This window comes from Xenopus tropicalis, chromosome 5 (genome assembly GCF_000004195.4).
Source record: "Xenopus tropicalis strain Nigerian chromosome 5, UCB_Xtro_10.0, whole genome shotgun sequence".
Taxonomy (NCBI): domain Eukaryota; kingdom Metazoa; phylum Chordata; class Amphibia; order Anura; family Pipidae; genus Xenopus; species Xenopus tropicalis.
In genome coordinates, this window is record NC_030681.2 from 4037182 (window position 1) to 4055389 (window position 18208).

The window sequence follows — 18208 nt, forward strand, 5'->3', positions numbered from 1 at the left end:
GTAGCAAAGAGAAGTGCGATGTAATTGGCAGAATTGCAGCTCCACTCCATTAACCCTTTATAGGGGGTGGGGGTACCTGCTGACATTAGTTTCCGCCCCCCCATATCCCTTGAATAGAATTTAAAGGGGGCATTAAAAATAAGGCCTGTCCTGTATTATATGACGACGTCAACTCTTCAGTTGGACTACAAGTCCCAGAATCCTCTGTCAGTAATAGCAGAGGGGTAGGAAGCAGGAGAGCTTGCCGGCAAACAACTGGCCTACTGAGTGTAGCAAAGAGAAGTGCGATGCAATTGGCAGAATTGCAGCTATCTGCATAGGGGGGAGGGTCCACAATTCTTTAACCCCCCCCAGAAATCAGATGCCCGGTTTGCCCCCTGCTTTAGTGCCAGGCAATGGGAATCTGCCCCTTCTCCTTATCATTTAACCCCCAGGAGAGACGGCATTGCCAATGGGAGAAGCTCAGTGGGCACAGATACCATAGCAGAGGTGGGTGCCCAGGGTGGCAGCCTGGCATGTTTGTGTCCCGCTGCCCCTTTAAGGCCTGGCGTTGCACAGTAGCGGCGGAGGGAGGGCCCTGCCCCAATGCCTGAGCTCTGGGATGGAAAAACAGTTCCTGATGTGACTCCCAGCGCAGAGCAACGAGCAGCACTCACACCCTCTGTGCTCCGGCACAGCCTGCCCATCTACACAGCTCCGCGGTGCCAAGGGGAACCCGCCGGGCACACTGCACTCTCTGGCTGGGGGCTGTACTTTGCCTGTTCTAGCAGGGGGCACACCTCCTTCTCTGCCAGGGGAGAGAAACGAGGGCACCCTTCGTATGCCCGGGGCTGAGAGCTGGTCACCCTCATCTCTGCCAGGAACCCAGGCTGCTCTGTGCCAGGGAGGAGGGCACCTTATCTATAATAGGATTAGCTGCACGATACTCTTGGTACTGTACCCTCTGCCAGGGGGGCACCTTCTCCTCTGTTACAGGGGAGGCACAATTGCGAATCGGGCACCTTTTCCTTTGCCAATTGGCACAGTCACCTTGTTACTTGTTCTTCTGCAAGAGGAGGAGACGTGGGCACCGTCTCCGGGTTTTTATCAAAACTGGAAAATATCTCCTGTGCCAGTCGACTAAGGGTCGGGCATCGTCTTGTCTCATTTAGGACTCGGCCCTTCTATTCTGTGCCAGGGTAGTGACAGAAGGGCATCCGTTCCTCTGCAGAGATTCATCATTGCCGAGCAGTGAGAGCAGGTGGATGCCAACCTTACCGCACAGGAACTGGGCACCCGCGTACAGGGCACAAGGGCAGTCTTGCTGGTGCTTTTACTGGTGCCCTGGACAAAGAGAAGGGCATTATCAGTGGTGCCCAGGGAAAGCTGAAGGGTGTTCTTACCAGTGCCCAGGGACGGAGAGGGGTACTTACTGGTGCCCGGGAAAAGAAGGGCATTCTCAGCGGTACCCAGGACAAAGAGAAGGGCATTGGTGCAGTATTGCCAGTGGTACCCAAGACTCCGGGCATTGCCAGAGGGACAGACCCATTAGATCAGGGATTTACAGGAGGCTTACACATATCTGTGCCAAGGCTAGAGACTGGCACCCACTGCCAAAGGACCTACCGCGGAGCATTCTACCCCTATCCCTGGCATTGGGCACAAACAGGGGGATCCTTAGTGCCCGTCACTGCATCACTCACCCACAGGAACTCCGGTAAGTGCCACCTTAACCCCCCAGCACCCTTCCCCTCCTGCCCCACATTGTTATTAGCACTACAGCTGCACAAACAGCCCCGCACCTTCCCTTTAATTGCCCCAACATACAGCTTTAACCCTTTCACTAACCAGTAGGAGCAGATCTCACTGCCCCTGGGCACCCGCAGTATCCTGCTGCCCCCATGCCCAGTATAATGATTGCTTTTACTCCGATGCCCGCTGTCTGCTGATGCCGTTTAACCCCTGCAGCACAAGCTGGCCAATCCAGCAGCTGCACTGTAAAAGAAGCTGTTGTGTGTTTGATATGAAAGGGTTAAAGGGGTAGGAGGCGGGGAGGGGGGGGGGATGAAGGGCTGATTAAAAGGGAACACATGGTTTTTGTGTCAGCTGCTGGGATCTGTACAAGCTGCTCTCACTTCTGTTGTGCCCGCTGCGGGCTGCACTGAATTCCACCATGCCATACACCCTGCATCTAAACACATTACTGCTTAACCCTTCATTGTAAAAAGCTGAGGTGCCCCCTTGGCATTGCCCCTTTACATGATAAGTAGCACTTTATAAATAAAGATATACATACATACAGCTAAATAGACAGTTACTGTACATGCCCGCTGCAGACTGCACTGAATTCTATAGTGCCATACGCCCTGCGTCTAAACACATTACTGCTTAACCCTTCATTGTAAAAAGCTGAGGTGCCCCCTTGGCATTGCCCCTTTACATGATAAGTAGCATTTTATAAATAAAGATATACATACATGCATACAGCTAAATAGACAGTTAGTGTACATGCCTGCTGCAGACTGCACTGAATTCTATGGTGCCATACAGCCATACTTAACCCTTCATCCCTATTGTAAAAAGCTGAGGTGCCCCATTGGCATTGCCCCTTTACATGATAAAAGCGCTTTATAAATAAAGATATACATACATACAGCTAAATAGACAGTTAGTGTAAAAGCCTGCTGCAGACTGCACTGAATTCTATGGTGCCATACAGCCATACTTAACCCTTCATCCCTATTGTAAAAAGCTGAGGTGCCCCATTGGCATTGCCCCTTTACATGATAAAAGCGCTTTATAAATAAAGATATACATACATACAGCTAAATAGACAGTTAGTGTAAAAGCCTGCTGCAGACTGAAATGCTGTCAGCACCGCCATGCAGAGTGCATCTCATTTAATTGATAATTAGCCACTTAGGGGCTCATACAGATCACTAGAGAGCATGGGGGTTTAACCCTTCCAGGGCAGGCAGAGTTAAAAAGCAAACTCTGCGGGGCCCATTGTGTATTTTGAAAGGGCCACACGTTTCCGACTGACGAGCGCAGGGAAAAATGCGCCAGCCATGCAGATTGTCGCAACAAAAGGCTGCGCGGCTGGTAAATCCCTTGTGAACTCACAGCGACATGGAGCTCACTGACCCCCGGGGGCCACATTGGGGGGAAATAGCGGGGCCCCTTGGGGAATATAATAAAAGCCAAATCCTGCTGCTAATTAGCCGCTCGTTAACTTCACGCTGTCGGCTGTGCTGGTTTCTGTGCAGCCATGGGGAATGTATATATATATATATAATGAATTCTTAATTAACCTTTTAGCCAGTGGAGTTTATTTAGTTCCTTTAGGTGACAAGGAAATCCTTGGGGTGCAACAGGGGGACCCCGCAGACTTGTGTGTCCTGCTATTTTGATGCTTATTTCTGGGATCCTGGGGGGCAAACCAATTGTGACTTGTATTGTTTATAGTCAGCCAAGTCCTGCCTGGGGGCTGCTACAGCGCAGTGTGTGTTTCTCCCAACAGGGGGCGCAGCTGCTCCCAGCAGTGCCACAGGTACAACTTCTCTGGGTACTGACAGTAGCCAATCATTTCCTCTGGATCTATCAGAAACAACCCAGTGGGCCATTGAGAGTACATGCACTGCATTTATCCACCTTTGCTGTACTCAATAGGCCACATATCTGTATTCTGGGTAGATAAGGAATATATATATATATATATATATGCACCAAGTCTGCTGCACTTAGCCTGTGTCCGTCAGGGATGAGAGTTGTAGTTTGGCCATTCCCATACTTCTGTTCATGAGTTGCTGAATGTTAATCCTGAGGTTAACCTCCCCTTTAACTCTGCACAAACTGGCAGATTGCCTCGGCCTGACAGCTAGTGATTGATACAGCGGTTCCCAAGCCCCAGTACTAACCTGTCGCCCCCCCAGTGTCTCATTAAACTGGGAAGTTCCGACTCAGTTTCAGGCCGTTGTTTTTCTTAACCAAAAACGGCCAAACTGTTACATGTTCCCCTCTTGGGGGGTCACTGCTGTCTCCATACCCCCCTGTACCTACCTCTGGGCAAAATGGAGACAGTATCTTCAGTAAATTACAAACCTCCAGTAGTTGTTACAGTACAGAAAGCAGCCATGGAGTACTGGGAGTTATAGTACAACAAGAGCTCAAGGGCCTCAGGTTGGCCAGCCCTATGCTGTATTATTAATGGGCCGTACTGAAACCACCCCCCCCTTATGTTTTGATGACTTTGTCCATTTGCCCCTGTCCCCCCCCCACAAGGAGACGCCGGTTGGGGAGCTCTGTGCATTCCCAGTTGCTGAGTCAGGGAACTGGTTATAATGGGAAGCGCAGCCTTCATAGCCGGGCACAAAGGGACATGGCTATTCTGGGGTTAAGTGACCCGGGGTGACCTGGCTTCAGATCTTGATATTATCCCCCTGACACTGAAACCTGATTGTCAGCTCAGTGGGGCAGTGATTCCCTGATTCTGAATAGCACTGAATAAGGATCTAATAGCCCTAAAGCAGTTATTTCAGAATTCATGTGTCCCATAGAAAAACAATAGGATGGAATTCTGTTTTGGGGTCCAAACCCATTGTCAAGCTGGACAGTAGGGCAAGATGGAGACAGTAGGGCAAGATGGGGGCAGTAGGACAAGATGGAGACAGTAGGACAAGATGGAGACAGTAGGGCAAGATGGAGACAGTAGGGCAAGATGGAGACAGTAGGGCAAGATGGAGACAGTAGGGCAAGATGGAGACAGTAGGAGAAGATGGAGACAGTAGGGCAAGATGGAGACAGTAGGGCAAGATGGAGACAGTAGGGCAAGATGGAGACAGTAGGACAAGATGGAGACAGTAGGGCAAGATGGAGACTGTAGGGCAAGATGGAGACAGTAGGACAAGATGGAGACAGTAGGGCAAGATGGAGACAGTAGGAGAAGATGGAGACAGTAGGGCAAGATGGAGACAGTAGGACAAGATGAAGACAGTAGGGCAAGATGGAGTCAGTAGGACAAGATGGAGACAGTAGGACAAGATGGGGACAGTAGGAGAACAAGTAGAGAATGTGACTATTAATGTAAAGTGATGAGTAACTTGCTGGTACTATATGTGTGTATATATAATATGATGATGATGAGATAGAAGGGTAAGTTGGACACAATCGATACTATTTTGGGGGAATACTTGTCCCATTTGTTCCTCCAGTGCCTGGAATTGGGGTTAATGGTCTGTGCACTGGAGGATGATGGTAGTTGTAGTTCAGCCACAACAGGTTGAATATCCTTGGCCTTATATCTTATTAAACGGCGCTAAACTCCCATTAAAGGGCAAGTTATAGCTCCTTTAAAAAACATTGATTTAACCTCTCTAATGCCAGTTCTTATTTTTTCCCATCATGCACTGGAGCTGTGGGCTTGGGGTGCTGAGACAGGTACAGACGGCAGCTCCTTGTACAGACGTTGGTGTTTACACAATATGGTTCCCATTCGGGGGGGGTGCGGGCCACGGGGGCAGCTAATGAAGCAGGAATGGGGGGTCTCACAATGCCCCTCTGTGCCGCACTCACTGCTGCTCTGCTTGTTATTGTATCTCAGGCGCAACTTGGAATTCTCGACTCCCAGTCACAGAGCAGATGTTCCCCCCGCTATGGGTTTTGGGGTCAATTGAAAGAATTTGCATGCGGACCCTCAGCCTCCAACCTGTAACTCTCTGAGTGGAACTGCAACTCCCAGCAAGCGAGTCAGGGGGCAGTGAGGGGCAAAGCGCCACTTGGGGTGAGACAGTGACAAATAGAAATGTGTCTCTGTCCTGGTGAAGTCACTGTCCCAGAATCTGTCTGTACCGCAGCGAATGGGGGGGGGGGGGGGGGGGGTAAATTGCAGCCTTGTTGTTCTGTCCCTGTGAGAACAGACAGGGTTTAAATATGGTGCAGTCTGTTCCACAGGGGTCTGAATACTGAGCTGCCTTTAGGGGCCAAACATTTGCTATAACAGGGCAAGATGGAGACAGTAGGGCAAGATGGAGACAGTAGGGCAAGATGGAGACAGTAGGGCAAGATGGAGACAGTAGGGCAAGATGGAGACAGTAGGAGAAGATGGGGACAGTAGGACAAGATGGAGACAGTAGGGCAAGATGGGGACAGTAGGGCAAGATGGAGACAGTAGGAGAAGATGGGGACAGTAGGGCAAGATGGAGACAGTAGGAGAAGATGGGGACAGTAGGACAAGATGGAGACAGTAGGAGAAGATGGGGACAGTAGGGCAAGATGGAGACAGTAGGAGAAGATGGGGACAGTAGGACAAGATGGAGACAGTAGGAGAAGATGGGGACAGTAGGGCAAGATGGGGACAGTAGGGCAAGATGGAGACAGTAGGGCAAGATGGAGACAGTAGGAGAAGATGGGGACAGTAGGGCAAGATGGAGACAGTTGGAGAAGATGGGGACAGTAGGACAAGATGGAGACAGTAGGAGAAGATGGGGACAGTAGGGCAAGATGGGGACAGTAGGGCAAGATGGAGACAGTAGGAGAAGATGGAGACAGTAGGGCAAGATGGAGACAGTAGGAGAAGATGGGGACAGTAGGGCAAGATGGAGACAGTAGGGCAAGATGGAGGCAGTAGGGCAAGATGGGGACAGTAGGGCAAGATGGAGACAGTAGGGCAAGATGGAGACAGTAGGGCAGGATGGAGACAGTAGGAGAAGATGGGGACAGTAGGGCAAGATGGAGACAGTAGGGCAAGATGGAGGCAGTAGGGCAAGATGGGGACAGTAGGGCAAGATGGAGACAGTAGGGCAAGATGGAGTCAGTAGGGCAAGATGGAGACAGTAGGGCAAGATGGAGACAGTAGGAGAAGATGGGGACAGTAGGGCAAGATGGGGACAGTAGGGCAGGATGGAGACAGTAGGGCAAGATGGAGACAGTAGGGCAAGATGGAGACGGTAGGGCAAGATGGAGACAGTAGGACAAGATGGAAACAGGAGGGCAAGATGGAGACAGTAGGGCAAGATGGAGACAGTAGGGCAAGATGGAGACAGTAGGGCAAGATGGAGACAGTAGGAGAAGATGGGGACAGTAGGGCAAGATGGGGACAGTATGGCAGGATGGAGACAGTAGGGGCAAGATGGAGACAGTAGGGCAAGATGGAGACGGTAGGGCAAGATGGAGACAGTAGGACAAGATGGAAACAGGAGGGCAAGATGGAGACAGTAGGGCAAGATGGAGACAGTAGGGCAAGATGGAGACAGTAGGAGAAGATGGGACAGTAGGGCAAGATGGGGACAGTATGGCAGGATGGAGACAGTAGGGCAAGATGGAGACAGTAGGGCAAGATGGAGACAGTAGGGCAAGATGGAGACAGTAGGAGAAGATGGGGACAGTAGGGCAAGATGGGGACAGTAGGGCAGGATGGAGACAGTAGGGCAAGATGGAGACAGTAGAGCAAGATGGAGACAGTAGGGCAAGATGGAGACATTAGGGCAAGATGGAGACAGTAGGGCAAGATGGAGACAGTAGGAGAAGATGGGGACAGTAGGGCAAGATGGGGACAGTATGGCAGGATGGAGACAGTAGGGCAAGATGGAGACAGTAGGGCAAGATGGAGACAGTAGGGCAAGATGGAGACAGTAGGAGAAGATGGGGACAGTAGGGCAAGATGGGGACAGTAGGGCAGGATGGAGACAGTAGGGCAAGATGGAGACAGTAGAGCAAGATGGAGACAGTAGGGCAAGATGGAGACATTAGGGCAAGATGGAGACAGTAGGGCAAGATGGAGACAGTAGGGCAAGATAGAGACATTAGGGCAAGATGGAGACAGTAGAACAAGATGGAGACAGTAGGGCAAGATGGAGACAGTAGGGCAAGATGGAGACAGTAGGGCAAGATGGAGACAGTAGGACAAGATGGAGACGTTAGGGCAAGATGGAGACAGTAGGACAAGATGGAGACATTAGGGCAAGATGGAGACGGTAGGACAAGATGGGTTTTGGGCAGATCTATTGAGAAATTTTCCCAAACCCCACTAGCCCCGCCCATCTGTGCCACTTCCTGCTGCCTCCTTCCCCAGGCTGTTTAGGGATGCCTGCAGCACTTTAGGATAGGAACCAATCAGCAGCTAGGCTGACCTGATAGGGAACTGAAGCTTCTGGCACACCCACCCCTCATATGCAACCCAGACAGGGACCTGAGAGGATCTATAGGGAGCTCCAATAAAGGGGCCAGTTTCAAAGATAATGATCATTTTTAGCCCAAAGGGAATTATTCATAATTACCTACAGGGTTAGGGGTTTGTTTATCCAATATGTCTCCTTTAACAGTAACAGTGACAGCAGATGCCTGTGGATGTTGTGTGAGCTCTAGTTCTACTACAGCACAAGATCTATAGGCCAGAGCTTTCCTTACTGATTGGTTGTTGGGGGTTTGGCACCCCGTATTGCTGAGCTCAGTATTCCCTTGCTGAATGCTGCTGTTCCTGCCATTGCTTGGGGGCCGGAGCCGACAGAGGAAACATTATATAAAGGGTTAAGCACGTGGGCTTTAACTCCAAGAGCCTTAAATATCCTGCTGCAATGGGGCTCTTCCCCACACTGTGTGACCCCGGGAGCCTGGGAGCCTGGGAGCCTGGGAGCCGGCCCGTTCCAGGGACACAGCCATCCAGATGGTCCTTCCAGCTCCTGCGGAAGCCACAGAGGGGCCCCTGACATCGTGGAAACTGCTCCATACGCTGGAATCCCATAAATGCAACTTAGCGTTCCTGCTTTCCATTTAAGGAAGAGGGTGTTTGAGTTAAAGTCGCATTGTAACCCCCAGCGCTGCACAGTAAGGTTACATCCAGCCCTCGGGTCCCTCTGTATATGGCAGCACCTCTGCTACAGGCCAGAGACTCTTTAGATCCTATAGATTCTAGGGGTGCTCGGTCCGGGATTCTGTCTTTATCGACTAGATTCAGTGTCTGCCTAAACCGAGAACCGGGAATCACTACATTAAAGGGTAACTAAACCCTGCGGCACAGCGCGGCTCAACCAAACGTTACTCAGCTGTTGCCGGACTACAAATCCCAGAATAATGTAACATATAATGAAGGGTGAGGCATGCTGGGAGCTGTAGTCCAGCAACATCTATGCAAAACTAGGGGGCGCAGTGGGGCAGCGTTATGGTTGGGTTTACTTCCCCTTTAAAATCACGTGACTTTTGGTTACGCGCGCTTCTATTTAACCCTTCCGGAGCCTAGTTTGCATATGCAATTTGGATTTGGATTCAGATCAGCGTTCAGGCGAATCTTTCACGAAGGATTAGGGTGTTCGGCCAAACCCCCCAAAAAGATTCTATTGATTCTATAGCTGATACAACCTGATGCTTCAAACTGCTCTTGTACTACAAATCCCAGAATCCCCCTCACGACAAGCGAGGCAGGCAAGGCCTATGGTATGGGAGGAAGTGGTTAAACTACATCCTTAGAGTTCGGAATGTGGTGTTTGGGGGCACGTGACTCAGTGCGAGGGGTTTGCTGTTTGAAGCCCCTTCCTGCTTCTCATTCCTGAAATGTCTAAGGGCCACTGGGAGGAGTTATAGGGGCCCAAATGCAGACAGGTGGGACATGTGGCCAACAGATTTCTCTGGCAGTTCTAGAAGCTTCTACATTTCTTAGCGCGCCCCCCTATTTCTTGTTAATTCCGTGGCAAAAGCCCTTTTTTTTGTAATAAATAATCTTTTTGGGGGACTCATTGGGCCCCTTCCCCAGGCTGAAGGAAGCAAACTGCCCCCCAGTGGGGGAGAGACAACTGCTATAGGATCAGGGTAGAAATTAGGTTTTTGTCCATTTTCTTTTCAGCAATAAAGCAAAATAAGGCATTTAGTGATTGTCTAGACTGGGCCCCATTGGTGCCCCAGGGCCACTGCCTTGGTCTAGTTAGTTCCTTGGATTTCTTATGGTGGCCCTAGGGGAAAAGCTCACCCTGTGGCCCTCCGGCTATTGTTGCACTGGGGGGTGTCACCCTACATTGTCAGTGGCCCCTTTTCTCAAACTTTGGGGTAACAGGTAACCCAGATCTCTGCCGGCCCCCGAGGAGCCCATTCAGTAAGGATGAATATTATCCCTCTGTATCATATCCAGGAACTCTCCTCAGTTTCAGGCAGTCAGAACTGGCATTTGCTGGCGCCGGAATGTGCCCCGGGGGGAACCACATGCCTGATACCAGTGTAAAACCCATAAACCCATTTTATATGGAGCCTGGAGATAGCGGGGATGCCGGGCTGCAGTGTCTGGGGAACAGCTGGTACCGTTATAGGCCTCAGTCATGGGCAGTTCCATCAGCAGCAGGAGGGATCCTCAGGGGTGGGGTCATTTTATTGGAGGTTGAGGGTATGAAATCTAGACTTTCTATAGGAATAAACCTGCCCTGGCTGTGATATGGGCAGAACTGTATTTATGAGTCCATATATTAGGTACCTACCTAGTGCTACCAACCCCTATTTCTGTAGGGAAATGAGAGCAGGGCAGGCAGTAACCCTTCTAACACTTTCCCCTGTCTCTGCCCCTATATATTAGGTACCTACCTAGTGCTACCAACCCCTATTTCTGTAGGGAAATGAGAGCAGAGCAGGCAGTAACCCTTCCAACACTTTCCCCTGTCTCTGCCCTCATATATTAGGTACCTACCTAGTGCTACCAACCCCTATTTCTGTAGGGAAATGAGAGCAGGGCAGGCAGTAACCCTTCCAACACTTTCCCCTGTCTCTGCCCCTATATATTAGGTACCTACCTAGTGCTACCAACCCCTATTTCTGTAGGGAAATGAGAGCAGGGCAGGCAGTAACCCTTCCAACACTTTCCCCTGTCTCTGCCCCTATATATTAGGTACCTACCTAGTGCTACCTACCCCTATTTCTGTAGGGAATGAGAGCACGGCAGGCAGTAACCCTTCCAACACTTTCCCCTGTCTCTGCCCCTATATATTAGGTACCTACCTAGTGCTACCAACCCCTATTTCTGTAGGGAATGAGAGCACGGCAGGCAGTAACCCTTCCAACACTTTCCCCTGTCTCTGCCCCTATATATTAGGTACCTACCTAGTGCTACCAACCCCTATTTCTGTAGGGAAATGAGAGCAGGGCAGGCAGTAACCCTTCCAACACTTTCCCCTGTCTCTGCCCCTATATATTAGGTACCTACCTAGTGCTACCAACCCCTATTTCTGTAGGGAAATGAGAGCAGGGCAGGCAGTAACCCTTCCAACACTTTCCCCTGTCTCTGCCCCTATATATTAGGTACCTACCTAGTGCTACCAACCCCTATTTCTGTAGGGGAAATGAGAGCAGGGCAGGCAGTAACCCTTCCAACACTTTCCCCTGTCTCTGCCCCTATATATTAGGTACCTACCTAGTGCTACCTACCCCTATTTCTGTAGGGAATGAGAGCACGGCAGGCAGTAACCCTTCCAACACTTTCCCCTGTCTCTGCCCCTATATATTAGGTACCTACCTAGTGCTACCAACCCCTATTTCTGTAGGGAAATGAGAGCAGGGCAGGCAGTAACCCTTCCAACACTTTCCCCTGTCTCTGCCCCTATATATTAGGTAGAAGCTGCAGTGCCGATGGGAAGTAGAGAGAGTAGTACAGTTGCTGGGAGTCAGTAGAACGCAGGGACACAGAGTGGGCCGGAGTATTTCAGTTCAGGAATGCTTAGCATGCTCGGCCTATGTGAGATCCCTGCAGCAGTCGGGGAGGGGGGCTGTCAGAGAAGCTGGACCATTGGAATGAGCCCTGTGTTTGTATCTGGAAGGAACCTTTTTGCTGCTTTGGTTTGAAGATTCCCAGCCCTAAAGGCTTGACATGGATCTGTGTTGTGGGAATGTATTGAGCTTGGCTCCTTGGCTGTCTGAAGGGCATCACAGGAGGTAAGGGAGTCTGCACCGGTCTGAAAGCAGCATCTATCTATCTATCTATCTATCTATCTATCTATCTATCTATCTATCTATCTATCTATCTATCTATCCCTTTGTTAATCACTAGCTATGTCTTCTACATTGTTTTAGCAAGACTGACAGTCACAGACAGACACAGTGACAGTTACACATAACTATAAAATGAGGAATGAATGGATATTGGGGATTTGTATCAGGAGTCAGAACCAGCAGTGCAGGGAAGGGAAAGGGACAGACACAGTGACAGTTACACATAACTATAAACCCAGTGGGAATGAGGAATGAATGGATATTGGGGAGTTGTATCAGGAGTCAGAACCAGCAGTGCAGGGAAGGGAAAGGGACAGACACAGTGACAGTTACACATAACTATAAACCCAGTGAGAATGAGGGATGAATGGATATTGGGGAGTTGTATCAGGAGTCAGAACCAGCCGTGCAGGGAAGGGAAAGGGACAGACACAGTGACAGTTACACATAACTATAAACCCAGTGAGAATGAGGAATGAATGGATATTGGGGAGTTGTATCAGGAGTCAGAACCAGCAGTGCAGGGAAGGGAAAGGGACAGACACAGTGACAGTTACACATAACTATAAACCCAGTGAGAATGAGGGATGAATGGATATTGGGGAGTTGTATCAGGAGTCAGAACCAGCAGTGCAGGGAAGGGAAAGGGACAGACACAGTGACAGTTACACATAACTATAAACCCAGTGAGAATGAGGGATGAATGGATATTGGGGAGTTGTATCAGGAGTCAGAACCAGCAGTGCAGGGAAGGGAAAGGGACAGACACAGTGACAGTTACACATAACTATAAACCCAGTGAGAATGAGGAATGAATGGATATTGGGGAGTTGTATCAGGAGTCAGAACCAGCAGTGCAGGGAAGGGAAAGGGACAGACACAGTGACAGTTACACATAACTATAAACCCAGTGAGAATGAGGAATGAATGGATATTGGGGAGTTGTATCAGGAGTCAGAACCAGCAGTGCAGGGAAGGGAAAGGGACAGACACAGTGACAGTTACACATAACTATAAACCCAGTGAGAATGAGGAATGAATGGATATTGGGGAGTTGTATCAGGAGTCAGAACCAGCAGTGCAGGGAAGGGAAAGGGACAGACACAGTGACAGTTACACATAACTATAAACCCAGTGAGAATGAGGGATGAATGGATATTGGGGAGTTGTATCAGGAGTCAGAACCAGCAGTGCAGGGAAGGGAATGAGGAATGAATGGATACTGGGAAGTCCCTAGAATTAGAATTTAACAAAAAATTCCTTGTGTGTTGGAATCGGAACTTTCCTATATTGCTAATTCCGGGATTACTGCACTGTGTATTCTCCCTGCCGCTAATCCCAACATATGGTGACATTTCCTAGAAGGGTCACATAAACCTCCCCTGTAATACGGCTCCTGTGTTGCAGTTCCTGTGCCCGGCAAGACCCCCGCTCTTCTGAGGTTACTCCGGGGGGGGGGTGACTATTTTGGGCCCCTGTTCCACCTGTCAGTTAAAGAAACATTCCGTGCCATTCCCAATGGCCATTCCCAGTCCTGGGACGTTTGTATACGGATATTTATATATGTTGGTGGGGCTCAGGGGCAAACAATGATATAATATAAGGATATCATTTCTGCAGCACTCCTGCTGCTTTTGGACTTCAGCTCCCAGAATCCTCTGTGGGCAGTCGGGGGCACCAGGACCCAATTGAAAGGATAAATAGTTTATTATTTCAGTGAGGTTTTCCTTTAACTTTCTGTTGCTGCAACAATAGGGGCAGCCGGGGGCCGGTGAGGAGTATCAGTGTGATTTTTTTGTGATTCACAATCATGTAGGGGGCTGAATTGTTGGTCAGTTTATACCCTTGGTCTTGTTATTTTCTAGCAGTTTCCACTATGAGAATTCCAGTGCCATCTTCCTTTTTGCATTTAAAGGGGAACTAAACCCTGCGGCACAGCGCGGCTCAACCAAACGTTACTCAGCTGTTGCCGGACTACAAATCCCAGAATAATGTAACATATAATGGAGGGTGAGGCATGCTGGGAGCTGTAGTCCAGCAACATCAGGGCTGTATTCTTAAAGCAATATTGCCCAATAAAACTTTCCCCCATTAAAATGCAAGAAATCCCCCAATTAAGGAAGAAGCAGTTAATGGAATGGAACAGCTGTACTTCCCCTTTAAACATGGCTGCCGGGCTCACCTTTGGGCTGAAAGAAGGGAGTGCCACACGGATACCCTCGGCCATTCAGGCACGGGTCGAAGTAATTTCAGGGCAAGGGGTTAAGCACAATGCTGGGGGCTCAGTAGAATTAGGCACGGCCCACGCTTGGCCACTAGTCCAGCCGGACAACTATTTGCTGCATCTGCACAAAACTGCCAGGAACTGGCACCGGTTTCTGTGCCGTGTGATTGAAGCCGGCGGCTGGAATAGATGGAGCTTGGGGCGTCCGGCTAACGCTGGGGCAGCACTGAGCGCTACATATGTGGCTATAGAGTAATGTTGCGATTGGTCTCTTTATTTATTATAATTACATGTCCCCGTGAGGAACTGTAAGCCATAAGTGGTTGCTAGGGAGTCACTGACCCTTTATCTCTATGTGAGTGTCACGGGGTATAACTGGATCAGTGCAGGCCAAACCCACTTATCACATAATGGGACTCTATTGGCTCCTGGTACCTTGTTACAGCCTTGGCATCAGGGCAGAAATGTTTGTTCAGCAGTGACATGGGAAGGTTAACTGCATGGGAGGGTATGTATTCCCATTTTTCTTCTGCTACATTGTTTCAGGAGTCAGAACCAGCAGTACAGAGAACATACACAGCCAGACTCGGGTAGATATCGGCGGGGGTGCCCATACATGTTCTGAAGGGCTCGTGTCTGCCTGTGTATGGCCACCTTTAGGCTACTAAGGGGGCACAGTGTTGTCCCTCTTGGTGTCTCCGCTCTTGCCCCCGACCCATAACAATGAGCCACTCACTACCAGCTCTAAGCTGTGCCCGGCGCCCGAGTGCAAAGGATACGTCCCCCCTTGTGCCCCCACATTAGCACATTACTGGCATTTCTCCTGGGATTAATCTGTTTTCCTGCTCCCAATACCCCGTGCCCTCATTAGCCAGGGAATTAGCTCCAGCCGTCGGAGCAGAACTATCCCCCGTGTACAGAACATTCCCTATAATCCATGCAGCATTCCTTCTCTGTATGTATAGCTGGCGGGAGCTGCCATGTTATTAAACCCCACCTCCTTACTACTTAACCCAAAGCTCAACAATGGTAGCTTCCCAGAATCCTCTGTGTCTCAGCCCAGATTGGGCAGAGAGCTAAAGAGAAGCAGCAGGGACACTAATTGGACAATTATCTGTTATATAAGCAAAAGGTCAGAGCCCCCTGGGTGGCCATCTTGTCCCACACCCCCTATCTTCTCTTACTGTCTCCATCTTGTACTACTGTCCCTAAATTTAATTGCATTAAACTGCAAACTCTCTTATTGGCACCATCTTCTTCTACGTCCATATAGTCATATAGTCCTAATACCTCCATGTTGTTCTAGTATCTCCATCTTGCCCTACTGTCTCCATCTTGTCCCACACCCCCTATCTTCTCTTACTGTCTCCATCTTGTACTACTGTCCCTAAATTTAATTGCATTAAACTGCAAACTCTCTTATTGGCACCATCTTCTTCTACGTCCATATAGTCATATAGTCCTAATACCTCCATGTTGTTCTAGTATCTCCATCTTGCCCTACTGTCTCTGTGTTGCTCTACTTCATCTTAGCTTATTGTCTCCAACTAATGCTACTATTGACATCTTGTCCTAATGTCCCTATGTTGTTCTATTGTTTTCAATATGTCCTACTGTACCCATGTTCTCCTTCTTGTTTTCATCTTGCCCTACTGTCTCCATCTTGCCATACAGTCTCCATCTTGTCCTACTGTCTCCATCTTGCCCTACTGTCTCCATCTTGCCCTACTGTCTCCATCTTGTCCTACTGTCTCCATCTTGCCCTACGGTCTCCATCTTGTCCTACTGTCTCCATCTTGCCCTACTGTCTCCATCTTGCCCTACTGTCTCCATCTTGCCCTACGGTCTCCATCTTGCCATACGGTCTCCATCTTGCCCTACTGTCTCCATCTTACCCTACTGTCTCCATCTTGCCATACAGTCCCCATCTTCCCCTTCTGTCTCCATCTTGCCCTACTGTCTCCATCTTGCCCTACTGTCTCCATCTTCCCCTTCTGTCTCCATCTTGCCTTACTGTCCCCATCTTGCCCTACTGTCTCCATCTTGCCCTACTGTCTCCATCTTGCCCTTCTGTCTCCATCTTGCCCTACTGTCTCCATCTTGCCCTACTGTCCCCATCTTGCCCTACTGTCTCCATCTTGCCCTACTGTCTCCATCTTGCCCTACTGTCTCCATCTTGCCCTACTGTCTCCATCTTGCCCTTCTGTCCCCATCTTGCCCTACTGTCTCCATCTATTGACATCTTGTCCTAATGTCCCTATGTTGTTCTATTGTTTTCAATATGTCCTACTGTACCCATGTTCTCCTTCTTGTTTTCATCTTGCCCTACTGTCTCCATCTTGCCATACAGTCTCCATCTTGTCCTACTGTCTCCATCTTGCCCTACTGTCTCCATCTTGTCCTACTGTCTCCATCTTGCCCTACGGTCTCCATCTTGTCCTACGGTCTCCATCTTGCCCTACTGTCTCCATCTTATCCTACTGTCTCCATCTTGCCCTACGGTCTCCATCTTGCCCTACTGTCTCCATCTTGCCCTACTGTCTCCATCTTGCCCTACGGTCTCCATCTTGCCATACGGTCTCCATCTTGCCCTACTGTCTCCATCTTAACCTACTGTCTCCATCTTGCCATACAGTCCCCATCTTCCCCTTCTGTCTCCATCTTGCCCTACTGTCCCCATCTTGCCCTACTGTCTCCATCTTCCCCTTCTGTCTCCATCTTGCCTTACTGTCCCCATCTTGCCCTACTGTCTCCATCTTGCCCTACTGTCTCCATCTTGCCCTTCTGTCTCCATCTTGCCCTACTGTCTCCATCTTGCCCTACTGTCCCCATCTTGCCCTACTGTCTCCATCTTGCCCTACTGTCTCCATCTTGCCCTACTGTCTCCATCTTGCCCTACTGTCTCCATCTTGCCCTTCTGTCCCCATCTTGCCCTACTGTCTCCATCTTGCTCTACTGTCCCCATCTTGCCCTACTGTCTCCATCTTGCCCTACTGTCTCCATCTTGTCCTACTGTCTCCATCTTGCCCTACTGTCTCCATCTTGCCCTACTGTCTCCATCTTGCCCTACTGTCTCCATCTTGTCCTACTGTCTCCATCTTGCCCTTCTGTCCCCATCTTGCCCTACTGTCTCCATCTTGCTCTACTGTCCCCATCTTGTCCTACTGTCTCCATCTTGCCCTACTGTCTCCATCTTGTCCTACTGTCTCCATCTTGCCCTACTGTCTCCATCTTGCCCTACTGTCTCCATCTTGCCCTACTGTCTCCATCTTGTCCTACTGTCTCCATCTTGCCCTACTGTCCCCATCTTGCCCTACTGTCTCCATCTTGCTCTACTGTCCCCATCTTGCCCTACTGTCTCCATCTTGCCCTACTGTTTCCATCTTGTCCTACTGTCTCCATCTTGCTCTACTGTCCCCATCTTGCCCTACTGTCTCCATCTTGCCCTACTGTCTCCATCTTGCCCTACTGTTTCCATCTTGTCCTACTGTCTCCATCTTGCTCTACTGTCCCCATCTTGCCCTACTGTCTCCATCTTGCCCTACTGTCTCCATCTTGCCCTACTGTCTCCATCTTGTCCTACTGTCTCCATCTTGCTCTACTGTCCCCATCTTGCCCTACTGTCCCCATCTTGCCCTACTGTCTCCATCTTGCTCTACTGTCTCCATCTTGCCCTACTGTCTCCATCTTGCCCTACTGTTTCCATCTTGTCGTACTGTCCCCATCTGGCCCTACTGTTCCCATCTTTCTTTGCTATATAGACAATACTGTATAACACAGGAACAGGGAGGTGTTTTCTTACAAACATTATCAGGCTGAGCCGGTCTCGCTGCCTTTTTGTTAGCAGATGACCAGACTGATATATGAGTGTGCCAGAGCCATTTCCCAGGGAGCTGTGGAGCCTTTGTTGACATTGGAGGGTAGAGTCACACAGGCTGAAGTTCATAGCTGTCAGCCGTCTCTGGGAAAGTTGGCACAAGCGTGGCACGTCTGTCTCAGTGCCAGGTTTCTGTGGCAATAGGCCTCAGTACACAAAGTCCCTCAGATGTT

General features: G+C 49.7%; 1 protein-coding gene across 2 annotated transcripts in view; it reads left to right on the plus strand.

The window, feature by feature from the left end:
• The first annotated feature begins 475 nt into the window (after positions 1-475).
• daam2 (dishevelled associated activator of morphogenesis 2) overlaps positions 476-18208 on the plus strand; it is a 186699-nt gene continuing 168966 nt past the window's right edge. Inside the window, exon 1 of one of the 2 annotated variants that reach the window (XM_031902004.1) lies at positions 476-1696. The gene's annotated coding sequence lies outside the window, so the exon portion shown is untranslated. Of the gene's footprint in view, positions 1697-11614; positions 11878-18208 lie in introns of those variants that run through there. The other variant, XM_031902005.1, reaches the window with a different exon arrangement.